Raw genomic sequence first — 26,230 nt, 5'->3', positions numbered from 1 at the left:
TATACTTATTTTTTATTTTTTTTATCTTTGATTTTCAATCCTCTCTCTGTCTCTCTATTGTCTGTTCAGCTTACTGTCGATTAGTACACTAACACTCCCTGTTTATACCTTTGAAACTCTCTTGTCTGATACCTTGTTCTGCTTTCTCCCTCTTGTCTGTATATTTGTTTTCCCCTTTTCTTTAACTTCTTGCTTTCCATCTCAGCTCACTCTTCCGTTCTCAATATTACCATTGTTATTATTACAAGCTAGAAAATACTTAATTACACACAGTACAGGGACAGTAACAACACCAAGGACAATGACAGGAAGACAGAAAAAACAAGGAAACCAGTTTCCCCACAGCAAAAAATTAGTACAGGAACCAGAGGGGAATGAAGAGAACAGAAACTCAGAGCCAGACTCCAACAAAATGAAGATAAACTATGCCAAAGGACCCAATGAAGCCTACAAGAATAATTTAAAAGAAGACATACTACAAGTACTCAATGAGAATTTTATAGAGATGATACTGGATAGGGTCAACCAAAATGTACAGGAGACACTCAAGAAATTCCAAGACAATAAAAATAGAGAATTTGAAAAAGCAAAAGAAGAAATAAAGGAAACCATAGAAGCACTGTATAAACACCAAAGTGAAAGAGAGAACACAATGAATAAATGGATAAATGAACTCAGGACAAAAATAGACAACAATAAAGAAGAAAACAGCCAGGATATGGAAAACCTCAGAAAAAAGAACGAAACAGAACTGCAAAACAAAACGGAAAGCCAATCCAGCAGAATAGAACAAACAGAAGACAGAATCTCAGAACTTGAAGATGAAATGGTAATTAAAGGAAAAACCGAAGAACTATTAATTAAACAACTCAAGACCTGTGAAAAGAAAATGCAAGAACTCACCGACTCCATCAAAAGACCAAACTTGAGAATCATGGGCATCGAAGAAGGAGAAGAGGTGCAAGCGAAGGGAATGCGTAATATATTCAACAAAATAATAACGGAAAATTTCCCAAATCTAGAGAAAGATATTCCCATACAAATGCAAGAGGCCTCCAGGACACCAAACAGACCAGATCAAAATAGAACTACTCCACGACATATCATCATTAAAACAACAAGTTCAGAAACTAAGGAAAGAATATTGAAGGCTGCAAGAGAGAAAAAACAAGTAACATACAAAGGTAAACCCATCAAAATCACAGCAGACTTCTCAACAGAAACATTAAAAGCAAGAAGAGCATGGGGTGAGATCTTCCGGGCACTGAATGAAAATAACTTCAACCCCAGGATACTCTACCCAGCAAAGCTATCATTCAAAATAGATGGAGCAATAAAAGTCTTCCCTGATAAGCAGAAACTAAAACAATATGTGACCACAAAGCCACCATTACAAAAGATTCTGCAAGGGATCCTGCACACAGAAAGTGACACCCAACTTAACCATGAAAAGGCAGGCAGCACCAAACCACAGGATAAGAAAAAGCAAGACAGTAGAGAGTAACATCAAGTTAGGTACACACAATCAAACCTTCAAACAACTAAGATAACTAAATGGCAGGAATCACCACATACCTATCAGTACTAACACTTAATGTCAATGGACTTAATTCACCCATCAAAAGACACCGTTTGACAAAATGGATTAAAAAAGAAGATCCAACAATTTGTTGCTTACAGGAGACTCATCTCACCGACAGAAATAAGCATATGCTTAGGATGAAAGGCTGGAAGAAGATTTACCAAGCTAATGGCCCCCGAAAACAAGCAGGAGTAGCAATACTTATCTCTGACAAAGTAGACTTCAAACCTACATTGATCAAACGAGACAAAGAAGGACATTCCATACTAATAAAAGGGGAAATAGACCAAAAGGAAATAATAATCATCAATCTGTACGCACCCAATGTCAACGCACCCAATTTCATCAAACATACCCTAAAAGACCTAAAAGCATATATAAACGCCAACACAGTGGTTGTGGGAGACTTTAACACTCCATTATCATCAATAGATAGGTCATCCAAACAAAAACTCAATAAAGAAATCCAAGATCTAAAATATGCAATAGATCAAGTGGACCTAGTAGATGTCTATAGAACATTTCATCCAACCTCTACACAATATACATTCTTCTCAGCAGCCCATGGAACCTTCTCCAAAATAGATCATATCCTAGGGCACAAAGCAAGCCTCAGCAAATATAAGAAAATAGAAATAATACCGTGCATACTATCTGACCACAATGCAGTAAAAGTAGAACTCAACAACAAAAGTAAAGACAAAAAACATGCAAACAGCTGGAAACTAAATAACTCATTACTTAATGAAGAATGGATCATCGATGCAATAAAAGAGGAAATTAAAAAGTTCCTAGAAGTCAATGAAAATGAAAACACAACCTACCGGAACCTATGGGACACAGCTAAGGCAGTCGAGAGGAAAGTTTATAGCCATGAGTGCATATATTAAAAAGATTGAAAGATCCCAAATCAATGACCTAATGATACATCTCAAACTCCTAGAAAAACAAGAACAAGCAAATCCCAAAACAAATAGAAGGAGAGAAATAATAAAAATAAGAGCTGAAATCAACGAAATAGAAACCAAAAAGACCATACAAAGAATTAATGAAACAAAAAGTTGGTTCTTTGAAAAAATAAACAAGATCGATAGACCCCTGGCAAACCTGACTAAAATGAGGAGAGAAAAAACCCAAATTAGTAGAATCAGGAATGCAAAAGGGGAGATAACAACAAACACCATGGAAATCCAGGAAATCATCAGAGACTACTTTGAGAACCTATATTCAAATAAATTTGAAAATCTAAAAGAAATGGACAGATTTCTAGATACATATGATCATCCAAAACTGAACCAAGAGGAAATTAATCACCTGAATAGACCTATAACACAAAATGAAATTGAAGCAGCAATCAAGAGTCTCCCCAAAAAGAAAAGTCCAGGACCTGATGGATTCTCTGCTGAATTCTATCAGACCTTTAAAGAAGAACTGATACCAACCCTCCTTAAACTGTTCCATGAAATAGAAAGGGAAGGAAAACTGCCAAACACATTTTATGAAGCCACTATTACACTTATCCCAAAACCAGGCAAAGACACCTCCAAAAAGGAGAACTATAGGCCAATCTCCTTAATGAACATTGATGCAAAAATCCTCAACAAAATAATGGCAAACCGAATTCAGCAACACATCAAAAAGATTATCCACCACGACCAGGTAGGCTTCATCCCAGGGATGCAGGGGTGGTTCAACATACGAAAATCAATAAACGTAATAAACCACATTAACAGAAGCAAAGACAAAAACCACTTGATCATCTCAATAGACGCAGAAAAAGCCTTTGATAAGATCCAACATCATTTCATGATAAAAGCTCTAAGAAAACTAGGAATAGAAGGAAAGTTCCTCAACATTATAAAAGCTATATATGACAAACCTACAGCCAGCATTATACTTAACGGAGAAAAATTAAAACCGTTCCCTCTAAAATCAGGAACCAGACAAGGATGCCCACTATCTCCACTCCTATTCAACATAGTACTGGAATTCCTAGCCAGAGCAATTAGGCAAGAAGAAGGAATAAAAGGAATACAAATAGGTAAAGAAACTGTCAAAATATCCCTATTTGCAGATGACATGATCCTATACCTTAAAGACCCAAAAAACTCTACTCAGAAGCTTCTAGACATCATCAATAGCTATAGCAAGGTAGCAGGATATAAAATCAACATAGAAAAATCATTAGCATTTCTATACACTAACAATGAGCAAACGGAAAAAGAATGTATGAAAACAATTCCATTTACAATAGCCTCAAAAAAAATCAAATACCTAGGTGTAAACCTAACAAAAGATGTGAAAGACCTCTACAAGGAAAACTATACACTTCTGAAGAAAGAGATTGAGGAAGAATATAGAAAGTGGAGAGATCTCCCATGCTCATGGATTGGTAGAATCAACATAGTAAAAATGTCGATACTCCCAAAAGTAATCTACATGTTTAATGCAATTCCCATCAAAATTCCAATGACATTCATTAAAGAGATTGAAAAATCTACTGTGAAATTTATATGGAAACACAAGAGGCCACGAATAGCCAAGGCAATACTCAGTCAAAAGAACAATGCAGGAGGTATCACAATACCTGACTTCAAACTATATTACAAAGCAATAACAATAAAAACAGCATGGTACTGGCACAAAAACAGACATGAAGACCAGTGGAACAGAATAGAGGATCCAGATATGAAGCCACACAACTATGAGCAACTTATCTTTGACAAAGGAGCTAAAAATATACGATGGAGAAATAGCAGCCTCTTCAACAAAAACTGCTGGGAAAACTGGTTAGCAGTCTGCAAAAAACTGAAACTAAATCCATGTATATCACCCTATACCAAGATTAACTCAAAATGGATCAAGGATCTTAATATCAGACCCCAAACTCTTAAGTTGATACAAGAAAGAGTAGGAAATACTCTGGAGTTAGTAGGTATAGGTAAGAACTTTCTCAATGAAACCCCAGCAGCACAGCAACTAAGAGATAGCATAGATAAATGGGACCTCATAAAACTAAAAAGCTTCTGTTCATCAAAAGAAATGGTCTCTAAACTGAAGAGAACACCCACAGAGTGGGAGAAAATATTTGCCAATTATACATCAGACAAAGGACTGATAACCAGAATATACAGGGAACTTAAAAAACTAAATTCTCCCAAAACTAATGAACCAATAAAGAAATGGGCATGTGAACTAAACAGAACTTTCTCAAAAGAAGAAATTCAAATGGCCAGAAAACACATGAAAAAATGCTCACCATCTCTAGCAATAAAGGAAATGCAAATTAAAACCACACTAAGATTCCACCTCACCCCTGTTAGAATAGCCATCATCAGCAACACCACCAACAACAGGTGTTGGCGAGGATGCGGGGAAAAAGGAACCCTTTTACACTGTTGGTGGGAATGTAGACTAGTACAACCACTCTGGAAAAAAATTTGGAGGCTACTTAAAAAGATGGACATCGATCTACCATTTGATCCAGCAATACCACTCTTGGGGATATACCCAAAAGACTGTTACTCCAGAGGCACCTGCACATCCATGTTTATTGCGGCACTATTCACAATAGCCAAGTTATGGAAACAGCCAAGATGTCCCACCACTGACGAATGGATTAAGAAAATGTGGTATCTATACACAATGGAATTTTATGCAGCCATGAAGAAGAACGAAATGTTATCATTCGCTGGTAAATGGATGGAATTGGAGAACATCATTCTGAGTGAGGTTAGCCTGGCTCAAAAGACCAAAAATCGTATGTTCTCCCTCATATGTGGACATTAGATCAAGGGCAAACACAACAAGGGGATTGGACTATGAGCACATGATAAAAGCGAGAGCACACAAGGGAGGGGTGAGGATAGGTAAGACACCTAAAAAACTAGCTAGCATTTGTTGCCCTTAACGCAGAGAAACTAAAGCAGATACCTTAAAGCAACTGAGGCCAATAGGAAAAGGGGACCAGGAACTAGAGAAAAGGTTAGATCAAAAAGAATTAACCTAGAAGGTAACACCCACACACAGGAAATCAATGTGAGTCAATGCCCTGTATAGCTATCCTTATCTCAACCAGCAAAACCCCTTGTTCCTTCCTATTATTGCTTATACTCTCTCTACAACAAAATTAGAGATAAGGGCAAAATAGTTTCTGCTGGGTATTGAGGGGGGGAGCGGGAGGGAGCGGAGTGGGTGGTAAGGGAGGGGGTGGGAGCAGGGGGGAGAAATGAACCAAGCCTTGTATGCACACATGAATAATAAAAGAAAAATGAAAAAAAAAAAAAAATAAAAAAATAAAAAAAAAAATAAACTTACCATTTTTTCCTTTCAAAAAAAAAAAAAAAAAGGGAGAAAGAAAAAAGACCTAAATCATGAATGAGGACCCCCTGGGGTAGAATATAAGTTTTTAACAGTTCTTTGTGGGGGTTATTATTATTTTTAGTCTACACAGACTGAATCCAGAGCTAGGCAAGCACTCTACCACTGAGCTACATCCTCAGTTCTTGGGGGTTTTTTAAGATTCACTATGGAGCCCAGGCTAGCCTCAAACTTGCGATGCTCCTGCCTCAGTCTCCCAAGTGCCAGGATTACAGGCATGAGCCACAATACTTGGCTTCAGTAAATTCTTAAGTAACAACTTTAAGGGAGGTCCATAGAAAGGATCTTAGAGGTTTAGTAAAGTATGAGCTCACACATCGCAGTGGGAAAGATGGAAACTCAAACAGGCCTGGATTCAAATCCTGACATCACTACTTATTTTCTATATAACGTTCTGCTATTACTTATTTCTCTCAGTTCTTGGAGTTCCATTTCTAGTTAAAGTAGGAAATTATGCCTATCCTATTGGATATGGGATGACTAAATTAAGTAACATTTATAGTGTACCTAGAACATAGTAGATACTTAATAGATGATAGTCTGTTACTATTATTTTAGGGCCTTTATTTCCTGAATTAATTTTTTTGGCGTTTAGTGGTACTGGGATTTGAACTCAGGGCCTTATGCTTGCTAGGCAGTCATGCTACCACTTGAGCCACATTCCTCAACCCACGGGTCTCTATTTTCTGAGTACCTACCTCCCCCTGAAGTGGTCCAACAGAGGTAAAAACAGATAGTCCAAAGTCCTGTCCTTCTCAAATAGGAAATCCTCACCCCATACCTTCCCCCAGAGTTCCTCTTCCCTTCTCTAGGACAGATCAAGGGACATATTTTTGCTCTTAACTACCCGTTAATCACTAATAACAAATCTTTTCTATAGTAAAACTTTAATGAACAAAGAAAAATAAGGAATTGACTAAATTCCTTATTAAATTAGCCATAGTATAAATATATACATAAAATTATGTGAATGTTAATAATTTAGATTTTATATATCATTTCATTAATACATATTTCAATAAATTGGTGGACAGATATTTCTGCATGGTCATTTTTGAAGAATTTGGTATTCTTTTTTAATTTTTTTAATTAGGATATATTCAAACTCCTTATATTTTTAGAGTCTTCACTCTACCACAGCTTTCATGAGTATTTCAGGACAAATGCTCCAGCAGGCAGAAGAGCAGGCACCACTCACTTACACACAGAAGTTTGGTGAGTGGCCTGTGTGTGCAGAGCTAGAATTCGGATGAACCTAGACTTAGAACCCACAAACTGCTCACACTCAATTAGGCAACATTCCCCATCATCAAGATCTTAGAATTCAACTTGAGGACAGGGAACAAAGAGGCAGGGAGCATCCAGCTCCTGCTTTCTGTTCCTCCATGAGGCATTAGGGCTCTGAAGAAAAGGCTGAAGAATGAGAGAAAACTGAATTCAGCCTCCTAAACTTCACTGTACATATTGCAAAAATGATTCCATTGAAATCAGAGCGTGGCAGTAGCATAACATCCCAGGATTCCAGTTCTGCTCCAGATTTCCAGTCTTCTGCAACTCCACATCACCACCTGCTGGCGACCGCCTTGCACACAGCCTGGCCAGTCAGAGCCCACCGTAATTGCTGTTCTCTGGGAGTCCATGCCACCTTGCTGGGGCTGCTTTTGAGGGGCCACAGTACAGGCCAGTAGGCTCTAATTGGAGCTGGGGAGACTCACCCCCATCACTTTCTTCATCTTATTGTAAGTCTCACTCTACAAAATTGAGTGGACTCTTTGATCATTCTGAACTTCAGTTTCTCCCAAGTTATAACCTGAAGGAGATTCAGCCCTGGCTTCCCTGCCCTGCTAGGGTGAAATGAGAGAGAATAACAAGACGCCCACTCTGCCAGATGGAAAAAATCGGGACTCTGGAGAGGAGACTGCTATAAATTTTAGAACCAGGGAGATAAAATCAGCAGCATTCCCAGTAAATGGATGGAGAAATGAAGTCCCAGAAAAATCAAAAAGTGGCCACAGGGAAGAGACTTTATTCAGTTACTCACCTACTATCTGGCTGATATGGCCATACATGGATGGAAATGCAGTCCCTGTACTTCAAGTCCCTCTGCTGGTTCACTCATCACTCTTCTGCTGTCCACCTTTCTGTTCATTTTCCTCCTGAATAGTTTCCCCTGTATCCTTGATAACCTCGTGTCCCATAAAAACAAGTTCCTCTCCATCCACAACATCCCCCAAGAGCTTCCCTACATCCTCCTCCTCACCATCACTAAATCCTGGCCTCCCCCCAAGGACACTGGGCTCTCTGCAGCCCTCTCCAAGAGAGGCTGCTCTCCCTCCCACATGAGTTCCATTTTCCTGCCAAGAAGGCAGTGCTTGGGGTCGGCAGTCTCCCAGCTTCCTCCGCCAGTTCCACACTATCACCCTGGACCCTTGCTTATAGCTCTCCTGCTGAGTGCTACCACATCATTGGTTGCTGACATTACCCCCGGCCACTCCAGCTGAGAACTCTCCCTCTGTGTGTTGACTGTAACCACCATCCTGAGACACTTACCCTCTCCCTAACTGTCCTGATCTCTCCAGATAAACAGCTCTCCTTTCAGCTTGCCCATTCAAGGCCACAGTTAGACTTTCATAGCATAGCTCTTCTACTCAAAAATTAAACCTCAGCATTCCATTTGGACTACAACTCTGCTCTCTTCCTCCCCTTTCAACATCACTGAGTTCCAGCACTTCAACCCCTTCACTGTCTCACAGTTTATCTTCCCTCTCTTCTCAACGCTCAGGCCTCAGTCTTTTAAAACCCAAGAGAGATCTGAGGTCAATAATGAATGATTTCTCACAAGCCCCCTCAACTCCCTTGCTCCCTCTTCCTTCTACTCACAGGTCTTGGAAAACCCTGGCCCAAGTCAGTTCTATAACTGCCCACCCTGCTCATAAGGCTGAGACAGATCACCCGAGGAAGAAAAAAAATCTGGAAGAGGTCCTACATCCTAGGTTAATATACAGCCCACCTTGGAAACAGTACAGCCTTGACCTACTGGATGCCAGAGAGTTTCTGATGTGCCAACAGAACCTCTGGGTACCCAAGGAAGCCATTCACATGGGGGTTCTCTGCTGCTGAACTTGCTAAGGGCACCACACATTGCCCAGGAAACCATCTGGGGTGCCAAGACATCCTTAGGAGATGTTACCCTGCCGAGCTTGCTACAAAAATGACTGTAAGAACAGTGCATTAGGAAGCCATGCTGTCTGGCTAGGTGAAAATAGCTGGCTGTGTGCTGCCACCATGTGTGGTGGCTGGTCACCACATGCAGCAGGTCACTGCATGCAGCTGGTGCTCAGCTGCAGAGTCTCCAAGAGCAGCACACTGGAAGCACTTGTTCTTTTCCATAGCTCTTCAGTGCCCCCTACTGACAAAGTGTAACCGTGAACCCGATGGCAAAAAATAAATGCAGGGAACAGCTCCATTCCTACAGAGCAGGCAATGAATAAAGCATTTGGAAATCAGAGGTAGTAAGTTGGTAACTGGCATAATTAGATCTTTACCATCTTCTTTCTTTCAATATCACTAACTAAACACACAGACACATTTCCAGGCCCCATACTCCATAGTAATTAGGGGAGTATCTTTCTCATTTTCTTTTAAGTCAAGCTTCTAGAAAATGTCATCCCCCATTGTTTTCTCCTTCCATTCCGCCTTCATCCTTTTATCTACTTTAGCATGACTCCAAGTACCACTCTCCGCAGAAATTTCTATACTCCAACTCTTCAGTGAAATTCAAAGGATAATTTTTATCCTTATTTTTTTTTTTCTTCCTGGATCTTTGATATTCCTTGTAGCAGATTATATTACTTGCTGAAAATTCTTTTTCCCTTCCAGCCTTGCCATGGTTCACTGTGGACAGAGTACACTCTCCTATTCTTGCAGGATTTGGGCTTAGCCATGGGACTTGCATCAGCCAGTACCATGTTAATTGAAGTGACAATGTGGTCAGTTCTAAAAAAAGTCTCTAAGAGACATTGCGGGTTTCTATTTGCCTCTTGCACTCCAGCCTTCAGCTGTGTAAAGTAAATGTCCAAAGTAGCTGCTTCTCTTGAGGCTAAGTCCCAGAATGAGAGTCAAGTGGAACAGACCCATACACAGCCCATAGCCAGAGCCACCAGAACCAATGCTCCCGCAAAGACATAAAATAGATGAAGTCCTCAAGACTGTAGGATTTGGTGATGTATCAACAGCTAACCTCTGGGTAGCTAAATTAATCAAAAAGGGAAAAACACAAATTACAAATATCAGAAATAAAAGACAGATACACTATAATTTCTTAGATATTAATTACTAAATTACAATTACCACAGATGACACAAAAGAAACAAAAAGTCTGAAGCCAGGCACCAGTGGCTCAGGCCTATAATCCTAGCCACTCAGGAAGCAGAGATCAGGAGGATCAAGATTCAAAACCAATCCAAGCAAATAGTTCACAAGACCTACAAAAAAAGAACTGGTGGAGTGGCTCAAGTGGTAGAGGGCCTGCCTAGCAATTGTAAGGCCCAGAGTTCAAATCCCAATACTGCCCAAAAAAATCTGAATATCCCTTTATTTATTAAGGAAAATAATTTTTTATTAAAAAAAAAACTGTCACAAGAGGCTAGAGAGTAGTTCAGTGGTGGGTAGACCATGGTTTTAGTTTGTGTGAGGCCCTGGGTTCAATCCCCAACCCAAAAAAACAAAAGCAAAAACTTTCCACAAGAAAAGCTCCAGTCCAAACAGCTTTATTGATGAAGCCTATCTATCATTGAAGGAAAATACTACTAATCACATTCAAACTTTTTAAGAAAGTTACAGGAGGAGGTAACTCCTACCAGCTTTCTTTTCTACCAGTATTCCCCTCTATCAGAACCTGACAAACACATAAGACAAGAAAACTGTACAAATACCTGCCATGAATTTTGGTATGAGGTCCCTAACAAAATATTAGTAACTAGAATAATCAATATGTAAAAAACATTTTTGAAAGAATAATGTGTTATGATCAACTAGAGTGTCTCAGGACTGGAAAATTGATTCAGTGATAATCAATCATTATAATTTCCCACAATAAGAGAATAAAGAAGAAAAGTCACATGATCATCTCAATAGACACAGGGATATCATTTAATGAAATTCAACGTCCATTTGTGATAAAGTTCTCAACAAAGTAGGAATAGCAAACAATTTATTTGTTTGTTTGTTTATTGGTGGTACTTGGATTTGAGTTCAGAGCTTCACCACTTGAGCCACACCTTCGGCCCAGCAAACGATTTCTTGAACCGAATGAAGACATCTACAAAAAGCCTAGCGAGTCTTATAGTTTCAACCTGGAGGCTTATTGCTCTAGTCTTAGAATACCAACATCCAGCAGCTAGAGTTATAGCTCCAACGTTTTGGGTGTGAGGACCCTCAGCTCTTTAATTCTGGGCAGCTCTCAAACTCTTCTAGTGACCAGGACTGGCAGTCCTAGTGGCCCTTGGCTCCCTCCTTCAGCTCTGCACAGCCTCTCTTCTGTAGCCTCAGTTTCTGCACCTTCTCTGTACATCCGCTGTCCTTCACAGTCTTAACATCTTACAGATTCTGTCCTTGGTGACTTTCTGCAACTCTTCAGCAGCCCTTCCACACTGAGGTGCCACTGCCAGTATTGGAAGCCCCAGGTTTCTGTCAGTTCATCATGCAAACAGCTCAGCCCACTCTACCAATGATGAAGACCACAAGCAGGCAAAAGACCATTGGGAAAAAAACTTTATTGGGACCTAATGTCACAACACCAAGGAGATACCACACAAGAGAAAAATCTCATAGCCTAAACTGGAAAATGTGGAGAACACTGGTTATATAGCAAAAGGGTCATGGCTTGCTTATGCATGGGTAATGATTTCACCGATCTCAGCTAAAAGCATGTGCACAGCTTCTAGCTCCACCAATCCCAAGCCTTACATATGAACCAATCACAAGCCTTGCATTGTACCAATCTCAGGCTTTATACTGAGTCACTGAGGAGGAGGTGCTTCCCTACTATCCTGAGTGAGAATAGCTGCAGGGTGAGCAGGGTCATCTAGAGTTCTTGCCTGGAGTGGAATCTTCCAAAGCCAGAGCAAGTTGCCTGGAGTGGGCATGACTAGAGCAGGCCTTCTGAAACAGAAGTCATGGCTTCCGCAGCAGCCCTTGTAGTACTTCTTGAAGCTGAAGTCAGGTTCACTCAGAATGATCACGGAGTGTTCAAAATAGCTACATAGTGTCCAGCTTGACTGACTGCTCCCTGATCAAAGCAGCCAGGGGTAAGGCAAGGGTCTGTCAATCAAAGGGTCAGAACATCCTGGCCCTCATGGCTTAGCTTATTTGAAGGAAAAATAAACATTAAAGAATGTGTACAGTAAAGACCTATCCTGATATTAACATTCTTAACAGTGCTTAACTAACCAAATACCCTTAAGGGGAGTTGGAGCCCTCTGATCTGTCTCAAAACTTCCCAAGGTTGAAGGAAAATCATGCTTAAAAAGAGTAGGGAAAAGTCCTCCGAGTTCACCTACTAGCCAGAGTAGAAAATCTCAGTTTACAAGTCATCAGGTTTCTTTAGAACATACAGGGGCAATGTTAGCCATAGACCAATGTAGTTCCTGCCTTCCCTAAGCAAAGCAAGTTCAAAAGGTCCAGTTTCCAAGAAACTTAATTACATCATGGAACAAAGCTCAAGAATATTTATATGAATACAGGAGTAGGGGTGTGGCTTAAGTGGCAGAGCACTTGCCTGGCAAGTGGAGAGTCCCATCAAAAAAAAAAAAAGAAGAAGAAGAAGAAGAGGGGGAGGGGGAAGGGGAGGAGGGGGAAGAGGAGGAGGGGGAAGAGAAGGAGGAGGAGGAAGAATATCCAGCACCTAACAAGGTAAAATACACAGCATTTGGATTTCAATTTAAAAAACTACAAGACAGAGAGGTGGAGGCATGGCTCAAGCAGTAGAGCACCTGCCCCAAAAAGCCTGAAGCTCTGAGTTCAAACCACACTAAAAATTACAGGACATGGGCTGGAGGAGTGGCTCAAGTGGTAGAGTGCCTGCGGAACAAGCACAAACCCCAGACTTGCAAAAAAAAAAAAAATTTCAAAACACACAAACAAGCAGGATAATATAATCTATAATGAGAAAAATCAAGATATTAATATAGATATTAAAACTATGTTCCATATATTCAAAAAAGTAAAGGGAAAAACTGAGCATGTTAAGTAAAAACCTGGAAGATATTTATTTTAAAAGACCCAACGCAGACTTTTAAAGGTAAATTTTTAAATGTTTGAGATTAATCACAGCATGTTAGACATTTTAAAAAAGAAGAGTGAAGTTGAAGACTTGGCAACAGAAACCCAAAGTGAAACAAAGAAAGAACAGGAGGGGCTATTCGTGAGTGGTGGCTTAAGTGGCAGAGGGCTTGCACAGCAAAAGAGAGAATAAAGGCTGGCCAGTCACAGAGGTTCACACCTATAGTCTCAGCTACTACCGCGGCTGAGACAGGAGAATCACCTGAGTCCAGAAGTGCAAAACCAGCCTGGATGACATAAAAAGATTCTAACTGAAAAATAAATAATAGTCATTGTAAAAAGAGAATAAAGACTGAAAATTGGCCAGAGCATTAGTGACCTGTCAGACAACTTCAGATGACTGATTGTATATCTAATTGAGTCCCAAAGGAAAAAAAGTAGAAGTTATGTCAGGGAAACTCCAAATTTTGTGAAAATCATAAGCCCACAGATCCAAGAAACTCCACGAACCCCAAGGACAAAACATACGAAAAGCCAAGACACTCATGAAATTACGCCAAGACCATAAAAAGCTTAGGAATAAATTTAACAAAATATGTGCAAAGCCAATACATAGAAAACATTGCTGAGAAAAATAAATTTTTTAAAAAACTAATAAATGGAAAGATGTACATTGTTTGTGGATTAAAAACCACTGTATGTATTTTTTTTCTGCAGAGATGAATAGGGGGGCGGGGTTCCTCACTATGTTGCCCAGGCTGGCTTCAAACTTCTGAGCTCAAGCAAGCCTTCTGCCTCAACCTCCCAAGTAGCTGGAACTATAGGTGCTTGCCACTGCAACTGGCTTAATAAAGTTGATTTTTTAAAAAGGAATCAGAAAACAGTCTAACAATCTAACAACTCCTGATGCTCCATTTACATCTCTAAACAGTGTCCCTTAATCTTCATGAACTCTTCTTTGAAACATAGGGTCTTCCTGATGTCCCATTCTTAATGCTCTTCTCCTCATATAACCCTAATTATTTCACTCCCTGATAATGGTAAAATTACTATTCATTTGTGGATCATTCTCAAATCTATATCTCTGGCAATGGAGGGGGGGATTGTTTTATTGAGACAAGGTCTTGCTATGTCACTCAGGATGGCCTTGAACTTATGATCCTCCTGCCTCCACCTCCCAGTGCCTGCTTGGATTACAGGCATTCACCACCATTCCCAGCTGTCAAATCTATGTTTCTTAGAAAGACTTTTCCCCTGGAGCTCCAGACAGGTTTATCCAAATGCCTAATGAAGAAACCTACATCTTGAATTCAGCATGTCCAAAACTCAGATCAATTACTATATATGACTTAAATCTTCCCTTTCTACTGCATTCTTCATCTACGATCATGTATAGTGTCTACACAGTAAGAACTTTACATACTATTTGTTGAATGAATGAAATATGGAATAATCACCAGTATCCAGAAACTTCTTCAATTCCCCTTTGCCCTTCTATATGATTAAGCACATAACCAACATATTTTATGAGCTTGTGCCAGCCTCTCCTTCCCTCTGAGAGTGTGGAAAGTTATCATTGTCCTTGTAGCCTGGCTATGAGACATAGAACAAACTCTCATCTCTCTCAGGCTTCAGACACATAATATAGAAGGATGGGGTTAGAACAAGAGAGAAGCAGATTTAAGTTCTGGCTTACCATTGATGCATCTTTAGCATGTTGCTTTTATTCTTTTATTCCTTATCTGTATTATAAAGTTGTTGGGAAGAGTAAATGAAATTGAAGGTGTTGGGATTGTAGCTGAGTGGTAGAGTACCCAACTATCATGTACAAGGCCCTGGGTTTGATGCCCAGGACTGCAGAAAAGAGAGAGAAAGAAAGAATTTTTAAAAGTGAAATGCATGACTAATCCACTGCTTAGCACATAGAAGTGTTATTAAGTGTTAGTTTGTCGTCTTATTCCTTCCCTCACCCACTGCTACCGCTATTCCCTCCCCAAAAGAAGGCGGGGTGAGAATGGGGTTGGCACACATCTCTCTAAACGGCACCTTTTCAGATTGACAGGCTCCAGCATATCAAAATAAGAATAGTGGCTCTCTCCCTTCTCCCTCCCCTCTGCCATCTTAACTTACAATTGGTATTCCAGGCAGATGCGTCCAGCTGCAGAGGTACTGTTGTCTGATGGTACATCTGTTTGGGAAAACAGAAAAAGGAAAACTGTGGTTATAAGGTGCACTTTTCCCCTCTCCAGGTAAGCAAAAGAAATAACGAAACTCAAATTGGAATGACCACACAATAAAGCTCCTGCCCACCAGGTGTTCAGCCCAGTTCATAAAAACAACTATTTTAAGGTAATGAAAAAACACTCCCTGTTGGGGAAGCAAATGGAACCACATGTTTCTGAACAGTTTGAGAGAAATCAGAAAACTCCAGGAGCAGACAGCAAATGCATGTCTGTTAGTATGGGCACAGGCTGCCTCCCTCAGGAATCCTCCCCAGACAAGGCCTCCCGGAGGCCTGGATCTCTAGATATCTGCCCACCAATCAATACTTCAGCCAAGTACACGCTGCCCTGCTTCAGAGGGCTGCAGGAAGGCGTCCCTTTCTTCCTATACCCAGAACAAGGCTGAAAGTTCATTTTTGTTTCTTTTATGCTGTCCTACCATGTCCCGTGGGACACTTGCTGTCTCCCCAGTTCTTCCTTTCTTTGTTGTTCCTAAAACTAAACATATGGGCTTTTGCTGCTAATTTCTGCAGGAAAATAGAAAACAACAAAGACATCAATTTACCTGGTGAGCTCTTATAATTAGTGTTACAAGATGTTTTTAGGCCCTAGGCTCAAATTCTTGAGTTCCATAGGTCAGGTCAGGCTACTCACCCCAACATACCAAATTAAAGACAAGTCAAGATGGAGGGCAGAGAAAGGAAGTTTATTATGCTGCACAGGCAGCTGTGGGAAGAGGAAAGTTAGCATTTCAACCCATCTTCAGCCTTTTTTTGGGAACAGACATGACCTTTAGGTTTAAGGAGACAAAGAATTGGGGGCAGAGGGAGAACAGTATGCTAAAGTATTAAACAGTCCCAGGCATAGGTGATTCCAGTGGTCAGAGGTGGCAGCAGATGGTCCTGCAGCTCATTGTCTCAGGATTGGTCAGTTTGGACCTTATTATAGTAAGTCATTGACACCTGGCAGGTGGTCTGTCTTGCTGAGGCTGTGCTATTCCTTTTCCTGGGACAATTCCTTCCATCTCTTATAAAGATATTATCAATCAGTCCTTGATTCCAAGGTAGTTGCAAAGTGACTTGCAGGAGAGAATAGCTCAGAGCAAAGGCTACAGATGTGTACCAGAGACTGGGATGCCTAGCTTTTATCCTGCCTAAAGGAGTCAGTGTTTCTCAGCAAAAGCAACTGTTGTATAGGGTGTCCAAAATGTCCCTTTTGCCCAGGACCACCCTGGCTCACACCTGTTCTCCTGGCATGTTATTAATAGCATCCTTTTCATTCTCAAAAGCATTCATGTTTGTCATTAAGTAGAATAAGTTATCCTCTTTGTATGGTGCTTACTTTTTGCCAAGCATATAAACATTCACCTAATTAATCCTCAAAGCAATCCCATGAGATCAAAAGCATTTTTAAAATAACAAAACCAAGGCACAGAGAAGTTGAGCAGCTTGCCGAAGGACACAAAGAATGAGAAGGAGGAGTTGGAGAGGCAGAGGCCAATAAGAGAGCTTGGTGTTCTTGCAGCCACCAAAAGGAGGAAGAAGAAAGTAGCATCTAAAACTACAGGTAATGTAAGGCCCAACTCAGATTAGCCCAACCTGTCCCTGACCTGGGTAGAGTGGCATCAAGTTGGTGGTGCTCATCTCACACCAGCCAGGGGCAAAACAACCCCTTGTTTACTCCAGCATGGCTTTGGTCTATCCCCATGCCTGGTTCATGCCTTGGACACATGGGGGCAAAAAAAAAATTAGCCTAACCTACTCCATTTTGTAAGGGACTCCATTTTGTTTGACAGGAAGGCTATTTGACTTTGTTTTGCAGAAACTGTTTTTCTGAACTCAAACAGACCCCATTTCATATTGTTGACAACATGTTCTCACTACATGATGTCATAGAAAAGATTGTACAAGCTAATAAACCACCTTGGCAAAACATTGAGAAACTGACCACCCTAGCCACCTCCTGGAACAGCACCCAAAACACAAAATGTCAGCAGAATATTCCCTCCACATCTTAAATGCTTATTAACCCCAGCACTAACCTCATTCTGAGGTAATACCACTCTTAGTATCCACCCCTTTCCTCTCTTGGAAAGTGAATAAAATTTTGCTTTTGTCTGAAAGCTTTTGTTTTGTGTGAAATCTTACACAAACCATGACTGGCCTGACAGACCAGGACCTAACAGGGAACCTAGACACAGCCACATGTTTTATCAGCAAGGTCATCTTTGGAAACCTCAGGAGAGCAGTTTCACAGTATAAGCCTGAGTGAGACTGCAAACAGATGAGAAGGGGCTGAAGGCAGGGAGCAGAGAGTGGTCCCAGGAAGGAGAGGAGAGGGAGACTGAGGGTATAGCTCAATTGGTAAGGTGCTATGTCCAGCAAACTCCAGGCCCTGGGTTTAATCCCAAGTACTGGAAAAATAAAAGGGGAGGGTTGGGGAAAGGTTGAGGAAGATAGAGGTGGAAGTCAAGTCCTGAAAGACAGACATCCAGCTTCCTGCTTTCCTTTTATTCATTTTTGAAGTTGGGGGTGAGAACGTTTAACACAACATCCATCCTCTCAACAAATTGTTTAGTATACATTATTGTTGACTAGAGGTACGCTATTTTACAATATATCTGTAGGGCTCATCTTCCTGCTTGACTGAAATGTTATGTCCATTGATTAGTAACAGTCCCTGTTTCCTCCCCCAAGCCCCTGGCAACCACCACTCTTCAATTCTATGAATGACTGTTTGGGGTGTCTCATATGAGTGACATGCAGTTTCTGTCTTCTGTGACCAGCTTATTTCACTTGGATGTTCACTGAAGTTTGGTCAAGGAGGTCTTGGAAAGAAAAACAGGAGCCAAATAACAAAGACTTTATAAATCAGGCTATCCTAAGAGGACTGAAAAGTTTTAACTGGAGGGCTGGCAGAGTGGATCAAGTGCCTAGCAAGTGTGAGGCCCTGAGTTCAAGCCTTAGTACTGCCAAAAAAAAAAAAAGTTTTAATTGGGAGGGAGGGAGTATGACATCATTGGACTTTTTCTTTTTTTCCTTCTTTCTTTCTTTCTTTTGTGGTACTGGGGTTTGAACTCAGTGCCTATACCTTTGAGCCACTCCACCATCCCTTTTTTGTGATGGTTTTTTTTTGTTGTTGTTGTTGTTGTTTTTTGAGATAGGGTCTCTTGAACTATTTGCCTGGGTTGGCTTAAACCAAGATCCTCCTGATCTCTGCCTCCTGAGTAGTTGGGATTGTAGGCGTGAGTCACTGGCACCCAGCCAAACTGTTTTCTTAAAATCTACTCTGACTGTTGTGTGAAAAATGGACTAGAGGGGGCTGGAATGAACTCTGTGTCATCAGCCAGAAGGCCTGTATGTCATCACGAGGAGAGAAAGGCTAATGGACAGATAAAGCCATGACTGTGGCATTTGAGATATTTTGGAGGTGAAATGGACAGGATTCAGTGATAGAGTGTTGGTAGGAAAAGAAGTTATCAATAAGTCTCCTGGGATGTCATTTATTCTTTACACAGCCCTCTGAAACCCATTATTATTATTATTTTCTCTATTTTGTAGATAAGGGATTTGAAATTCAAAGTGACAAGCCCAGGTCATACAGCCAGCAGGTCTGACTATAAAGTTACTCCCACTCTATCACATTACACAGGAGTGAAATAGTTCATCCTGGAAGATTCTTTCTTCTTGTGGCACTGAAAGCTACAGCTGGTCCCTACCTGTAGCGTTGTACTTCACCCACAATACTCATCAGCTGTTCACCTATGCAACAGGAAAACAAATAAAAATATTTTCACAGAAGCTGACTCTAGATTGAGCCAATTGACCTCTAAGGACAGTACAAACCGATTTTTTTTTTGGTGAGGAAAGTGACTTCGTTGGGCTCCTCTGGTTATGAAAAGATGAGAGCCCCAGACTAGAACTGAAAAAAAAAGAAAAGTCTTGGCACTAAAGAATCAAACTGCTTTAGATGACCAAGTTCCAGAAATTTTCCCACAGGGACTGTGGCCACCACATTCATCACTATAACCGTGGTGCTTGGTGCATAGGTACTCAATTATTTTTGTTGAATGAGTGGTACTTTTAAAGGGATTACCCCTAGAAGAGAAGATAAGAGGCAGGGTCCTGAGAGGAGCTGAAATGAGGTGAAGAGGACTGATGAAGTCAGCATGAAAAACAAATTCTCTTTTTTTTTTTTGGCATACTGGGGGTTGAACTTGGGACTCATACTTGCTAAGCAGGTGCTCTACCACTCGAGCCACTCTGCCAGCCCAACATGGAATTGCTTGAGATAGGAATAATCAGTGACTTTCTCAGAACAGTGTGAACTGACACTCAATTTTAAATTTTCTGTTTAAAAAAAAAAAGAAAGAAAGATTATTTTAAAACTGACTGAAACAGAACTTCCTTGCATGATGGAAAGGCCCAAGCAATTATCTGATGAACACCGTAAGCAAAGCCTTCTTTTAGACAACTGGTTTCCAGCTGACTTTCAACTGACTCTTAGTTAAGCATCTAAAGACTCTTTGGCAGAGTTTTTTCTTTCTTTCTTTCTTTCTTTCTTTCTTTCTTTCTTTCTTCCTTGTATTTAGTTTAACCACAGTTATTTTAATTTAAAAAAAAAGAAAATCAAAACTAATTTCACTTCCTATAAAATATCCCTAAGATGAGATAATTTTTAATACAGCTAATTTGGTCTCCTTCCTCTGGCACATTTGAGACAAACCTTGGCATGCGTGTGATAAATTGTCTAAAATAGTGATTCTTAAAGCATGGGAACTTAGTAGAAATGAACCTTCTTGGACCCACCCCCGACCCACTGAATCAGAAACTAAGAAATCTGTGATTGAACATGTCAGGCCACTGGGGTGTGGCCCAAGTGATAGAGCACCTATCTAGCAAGCATGGGGGCCTGAGTTCAAATCCCAGTACCATTTTAAAAAAAAGATAATATTAAAAAAAAGTTTTAAAACCCCCACATTTTAGGGGCTGGTGAAATGGTTCAAGTTGTAGAGCGCCTGCCTAGCAAGTGTGAAGGCCTGAGTTCAAATCCCAGTACCATCACCAAAAAGAATGTTAGATGATTCTGATATACCCTCAAGTCTGAGAACCGCTAGTATTTCAAAATCTTTTGGGTTAGGGACATGGCTCAAGTGGTAGAATACTTACCTAGCATTCATGAGGCCCTGGATTTGATTCCCCAGTGCTACTATCAAAAAGAAGAAGGAGGAAAATATTTTGGAGCCAGGCACACACAGGTGACTCATGCCTGCAATCCTAGCTACTTGGGAAGCTGAGATCTGGAATAGTGAAGGTTCCAGGCCAACTCAGTCAAAAGCAGTTCATGAGATCCCATCTCAAAGGAAAAAACTGTGCATGGTAGGGCACACCTGTCATCACAGCTACAAAAGGAAGTGTAAAATATAGGATCACAGAACAGTCTGGCCTGAGCAAAAAGCAAGACCATGTCTCCAAAATAATCAGAACATAAAGGGCTGGGGGCATGGCTTAGCAGTAGAGTACCTGCCTGCCTAGCAAGCACAAAGTCCTGAGTTCAAACTCCAGTACTCCCCGCCAAAAAACCAAGTCTTTTTAATACTTTCCATACCATACCAGAGCCCCCAAATCCTCAATTAAAATCTCCTGCACACAACCATTTTTCATTAGTGGTGCTTTGGACAGCAAAGGACAAGGGGCAGACATCCTAAAGTTCCTGACCAAGATCAGCAGCAAGGGAAATCCAGGCCAAGGCAAAACTGGATCAAGCCTCATCTGAAGTCAGACTCCTTGTGGATTTTTCCATCATAGGAGCCAATAAAAACCCTTTTTGCTTTTGGCCAGTTTGGATGGAGCTTTCTGTCCCTTTCATCTGGAGGAGTCCCGATTATGATGTAAGATAGTGATTTGAGTTATTTTATTTGGGAAGCAAGAGTCCTGATCATGGTATAAGATAGCATTCTGAGTTATTTTATTTGGAACACAGAAAGCAGAAATTTGTGGGTTCGTGAGTTGCACAAGTCTACCTGCTCTCAAGGCTGTAAATGCCCTATGGTCCAAATCTGTGTTATTTATCACTGTAATAGTAACAGGCATTCAATGGTTGTTTTAGGAGTACAAGAAGAACAAGAGCAAGGTGGCTGAATAAAAGGGGGGGGATGGGAAATGTGCAGATTCCTCCCAAAGAAGCAGAAATCCTAGGTCACTTTGTTCAGAGCAGATGAGACCCTGCAGGGCCCAGCAGGAACCATGAAGCAGGAAATGAGGGCATAGAAGCTTCCAGCACCAGCCTACTCCAAAAGGCCACTTACCAGGAAATTGCCTAGAAATGACGGTGCAGCCATAACTGGCTCATTACCTTCCCTACAAATATTTCTCCCTTTTGTGAGTAACAAGGACCTATTCAGCCAACTGTATAGTGCTTCAGCTGAAATAACAGAACAGAGGAAATGTGTAATTGGCTTTCATCAAATTGAAACTGTAGGGCAGCCTGGTCCAGCCAAAGCTTGGTCTCTGGCCCTAGCATAAAAAGAAATTATGTTCTGTTTAATGTCAGGCCATGTGTGGCAAAGAAAGGGGGACAGAGAGGAAAAAGAGGACCAACCTGGGGTCAGCTTCAGCCCTTCTGGTAAGTGTACTCAGGCCACAGACTTGCCTCAACAAACAACAGGGACAAAAAGGGATCTGGCTCCATATGGAAAGAAGGCATCTGGAGCGTGGGAAGAGGAAGAGGTGGAGAGACCGAAAGGGGAGGAGATAGAAGAGACAAAAAGAGTTCTTTTTTAATGAAATAAAGTAACTTACAAATAAGTTTTTAAAGAATTATAAACTAGTATATTTTCCCACTTTCTGCCTGTATGAAATTTACATTGAAAAATAACAAACATAATATTAGTTTACCAATTCATCACCCAGCATATGTTGATGATGTTAATTTAATAATAATTTAACAATTTCAAAAATTTGAGTGAAAAGGAAAATTTGTGATTCACCCACTGGTGACATAGAGCATTATTCGAAAGATCTATGACTAATCTGTAGTTTGAGGGTGAGGGGAGAAATTAAAAACAATGCAAGTCCTTGGGAACTTTGCTGGGTGATTTGGGAACTCCATTGCTTATCTCATCTACATCCAGGAACTTTCCATCCACCATTCCTTTCAGACCCCTGTGAGCTTTGAATTCCCCCCCTCCCCATATTCCATCAGGGGAACATGTAAGTTTCACAGAGAAGGACTCAGGGAGACAGGACCCAGATTCCTATGGATGCTCTTTCTGAAGTCCCTGACAGCAATACTGTTGCTAAACCCCAGGGTGCTCCTCTGGTTACTCATTTCCCTTAGCAAATTGTCCCCAGGAGCCCATGGACTTTTGCCTCGTTTTTCTTATCGCCATCCTGTCTCAGGTGCAGACACCCAAAGGGGCACATGACCCTGGTTTCCTGGTCCATAGGAAAGATTGCAGGCAGCTCAAATAATGGAAAGAACCCCCATCACACTGGCCTGGGCTGGCCCACTTCTACCACCCAGCTGCTCCACAAGGCCATGGTGGAATGAGAACTGTGAGGTATTAGAGTCAGGAGCTTAGCGAGATGTTCAGCCTCTCTGAACTTGCTTTCTCTCTTGAAAAGCTATGAGTAATAGTCATTACCTCTCAGGATGGTTATACGGATTATGTGTATATAGATTACAAGGATTACAGGTGTAATATATGCGAAGCACCTGGCACCGTGTTTGGTAAGCCATAGGCACTCACTGTTCAATTCCTTTCCCTCTTCCTCTGAGACACCCCAATCCAGACAAGGGTTTTGCAGCTCTATCATAGCCAAGCTGCCCCGACATTTAGCTAAAAACAAAAACAAAAATCTGTCCTTGAGGTTGGCTTTTTGAACTGCCTGTTTGGAATCCCCTACCTTGCTGTACTTTCAACCCACATCCATAAAAGGAGGTCGGTCTTCAAAGTTAGCTAGGAGAGAAGCTGACAGCTGCAATATTCCTCTCTTAACACTAGAGAGCGCAATAGGCTCGGTAACGCAGTTAGAGACACACCCCAAAAAAATCTCAGAACTCCTCGGGTGCCCCCGCCGCCCAGATCCAAGCAGGAAAAGTATATTTAAGGACTACTAAGAAAGGCTTTCGTGGAGACAAATGATGAGGGAAAATGCAGGGAGCAGGGAAGAGCACACATTCCTTCAGCTTCAGCCTGGATCCCGGCTAGGGAGCCCTCTCTGGCTTCTGGATTGGATGAGGGAGAGGAAAGACCCACCACCCCGCTTTCCCCATTCACTCCAGCTTCTTCGCTTCTTCATCTAGCTCACCCAGCATCCCAATATATTCCCTGGGTGGGAACTACAAGGACTCTATTCTAAAGCCTCAGATGCTTAGTTGGAGAGCAGGGATCTACAATAATCCCTTGTAGAGTTGACCAGCTCCTTCCATGTACAGCAGCGCACTTGGATACTCGCAACCACCTGGTGCTCTGGGCAGAGACTGTTACATCATTTTACAAAGGAGGAAACTGAGGTTCAGGTCACACTGCCCATACCTCTCCTTTTCCCTACATTGACACTGTTTGCTCCCCTCTTGCTTTCCCTTGTTTTGTTTTTCATGTGGTTTTGAAGATCTAATTCAGCCTTGCACATGTTAGGCAAGCACTCTATCACTGAGCTACACCCCCAGTTCAAACTAGTTCAAACTAGTTCAAACTACACACATCACTCCAGGAAAATTGATACTGAGCTCCAAGTATCCTATGAATCAAGTTTTAAGATATTTACTGCCTTCTCCCATTTTCCTATCTTACTAATTCTTTAGGAATCAGTCCTTTACTTTCATGCCATTTACCAATGAAGTTAGAACAAAATGGGGAGAATGCTTTGTCAAGTAGGATTGCGTACTGGGATGAGTTATGTCCCCTAAAAGTCATATCCAGGCCAGGCACTGGTGGCTCATGCCTGTAATCCTAGCTACTCAGTAGACAGAGATGGAGATGATCACCATTCCAAGCCAGCCCAGGCAAATAGTTCAGTAGACCCTATCTCAAAAATATCCAACACAAAAAAGGGGCTGGCAGAATGGCTAAAGTGGTAGAGCGCCTGCCTAGCAAGCTGAAGCCTGGAGTTCAAACTCTACTACCACCAAAAAAAAAATAAAATAAAATTCCTATCTCCTAGAACCCCAGTATGTGGGCTTATTTGGAAATAGGGTCTTTGCAGATGTAATGAATTAGGATGAGATCTGTCCAGTGTGGTGATGTGCATCTATAAACCCAGCTACTTGGGAAGCTGAGGCAGGGTCACAAGTTCAAGGGCTACGAAGTGAGTTCCAGACAGCATAGGCTACATAGTGAGATCCTGTCTCAAAAACCAAACAAAAGATGAGATCATAGTGGGTTATCGTTGGCTCTAACTCCAACATGAAGGGCTGGCGGAGTAGCTCAAGTGATAAGAGTGCCTGCCTAGCAAGCCTAGGAAGCATGAGGCCCTGAGTTCAAGCCCCAGTTCCTCCCCGCCCCCCCCCAAAAAAAGACACTCCCAATAAATTCGATATGACTGGTGTCCTTATGAAAGAGGACAGGACATATAGAAACACTAGACAAGGAGGAAGGAGGCCAGGTGATGATGGAGGCAGAGATTGGGGTGACACGATAGCCAGGAGTGCCAAGGACTTTTGGGAGCCCCTAGAAGCAAGGAGACAAGCATGGAATGGATGAAGTTCAGAGCTGGCATGAGGAGACAACCTGTCAACCTCTGACCTCCAGACAGAAAGAGAATGAATTTCTGTTGTTCTAAGCCACCCACATTGTGGTAATTTGTAACCACAGCCCTAGGAAAGGAATACAGCTTATGACAGAGCAGGAACCAGATGCTGAATTTTTTTTTTTTTAACTTCCAGTCTAAACTCTTTTACTCCATCACTGCCTCCCCAAGCCAGCAATAAACATTTATAGAACACCTACCTAGAAAGTTTACCTATTTGGAGAAAACTCAATCTAATCTGCAATCTTTTACCATTTCTTTATAAAGCTATAGCCTGACATACAGTAGGCATTTAATAAATATTTACCAATGGGTTGATAAAATGAGATATAAACATACTATATGATGTTACAAAGATTTAAGATATTCTTTTGAGCCCACTTTCTACCTCTCTGCATAAAGACTCTGAATTTATTTACATGTTTTAAGTATTGAAGAATTACAAGACTTCAGAATTGATTTATACTGCTGCAGCCTAAAGATTAGCTGAAGTTCACAAGCTCTGCCTGGCCATTACCTCCAGGGGTGACAAATTCAAAGGAAAGCAATCTAAACACCCTCAGGAATCTGAATCCTACAGGCAGGGTTGATCTCATTCTTGCTGAATCCTTCCCAACTAGCTCAGGAATGGGCAGAAGAGAACCCAGGGAGTCAGAGGAGTTGTCTGTTGCTAAAGGAAGTGGGCCACAGGTACTGCTCTCACCAGATCAGATTTGGAGTAGAATGGATTGTGGTGGATTAAGGGAGGGAGGTGGAGGAGGGAGAAGCTGATTCACTAGAACAATCTTAGAGTGACTCAGAAGCCAGCAGAAAAAGCCTGTTGTCCCACATCTGTCTCATTGTCAGGCGATGAGGCACTTCCTCATTGCACACCCATAGGCAAAGCAAAAGGGAGGAGGAGGAAATGGGATTTTTCAAGTTTGTGGGCCTATTCCAGCTTTTAATAGTCTGTTTTTAACCATTTCAGGCATTTGTTTTAAGTCGAGTCAGTGTATAGTGAGCACCTATTATGA

At 41.3% G+C, this 26,230-nt stretch overlaps 1 non-coding gene across 1 annotated transcript; it reads left to right on the top strand.

The window, feature by feature from the left end:
- Positions 1-17,064: 17,064 nt before the first annotated feature.
- Positions 17,065-17,198, top strand: LOC141415318 (small nucleolar RNA SNORA48). Its single transcript, XR_012440292.1, has one exon. It is a non-coding gene; the product is annotated as a small nucleolar RNA SNORA48 (small nucleolar RNA).
- Positions 17,199-26,230: the final 9,032 nt, after the last annotated feature.

Source organism: Castor canadensis, chromosome 12 (genome assembly GCF_047511655.1).
Source record: "Castor canadensis chromosome 12, mCasCan1.hap1v2, whole genome shotgun sequence".
In the NCBI taxonomy this organism is placed as follows: Eukaryota; Metazoa; Chordata; class Mammalia; order Rodentia; family Castoridae; genus Castor; species Castor canadensis.
Note: the sequence above shows the minus strand (reverse complement) of the source record. Positions and strands in the feature narration are given on the sequence as shown.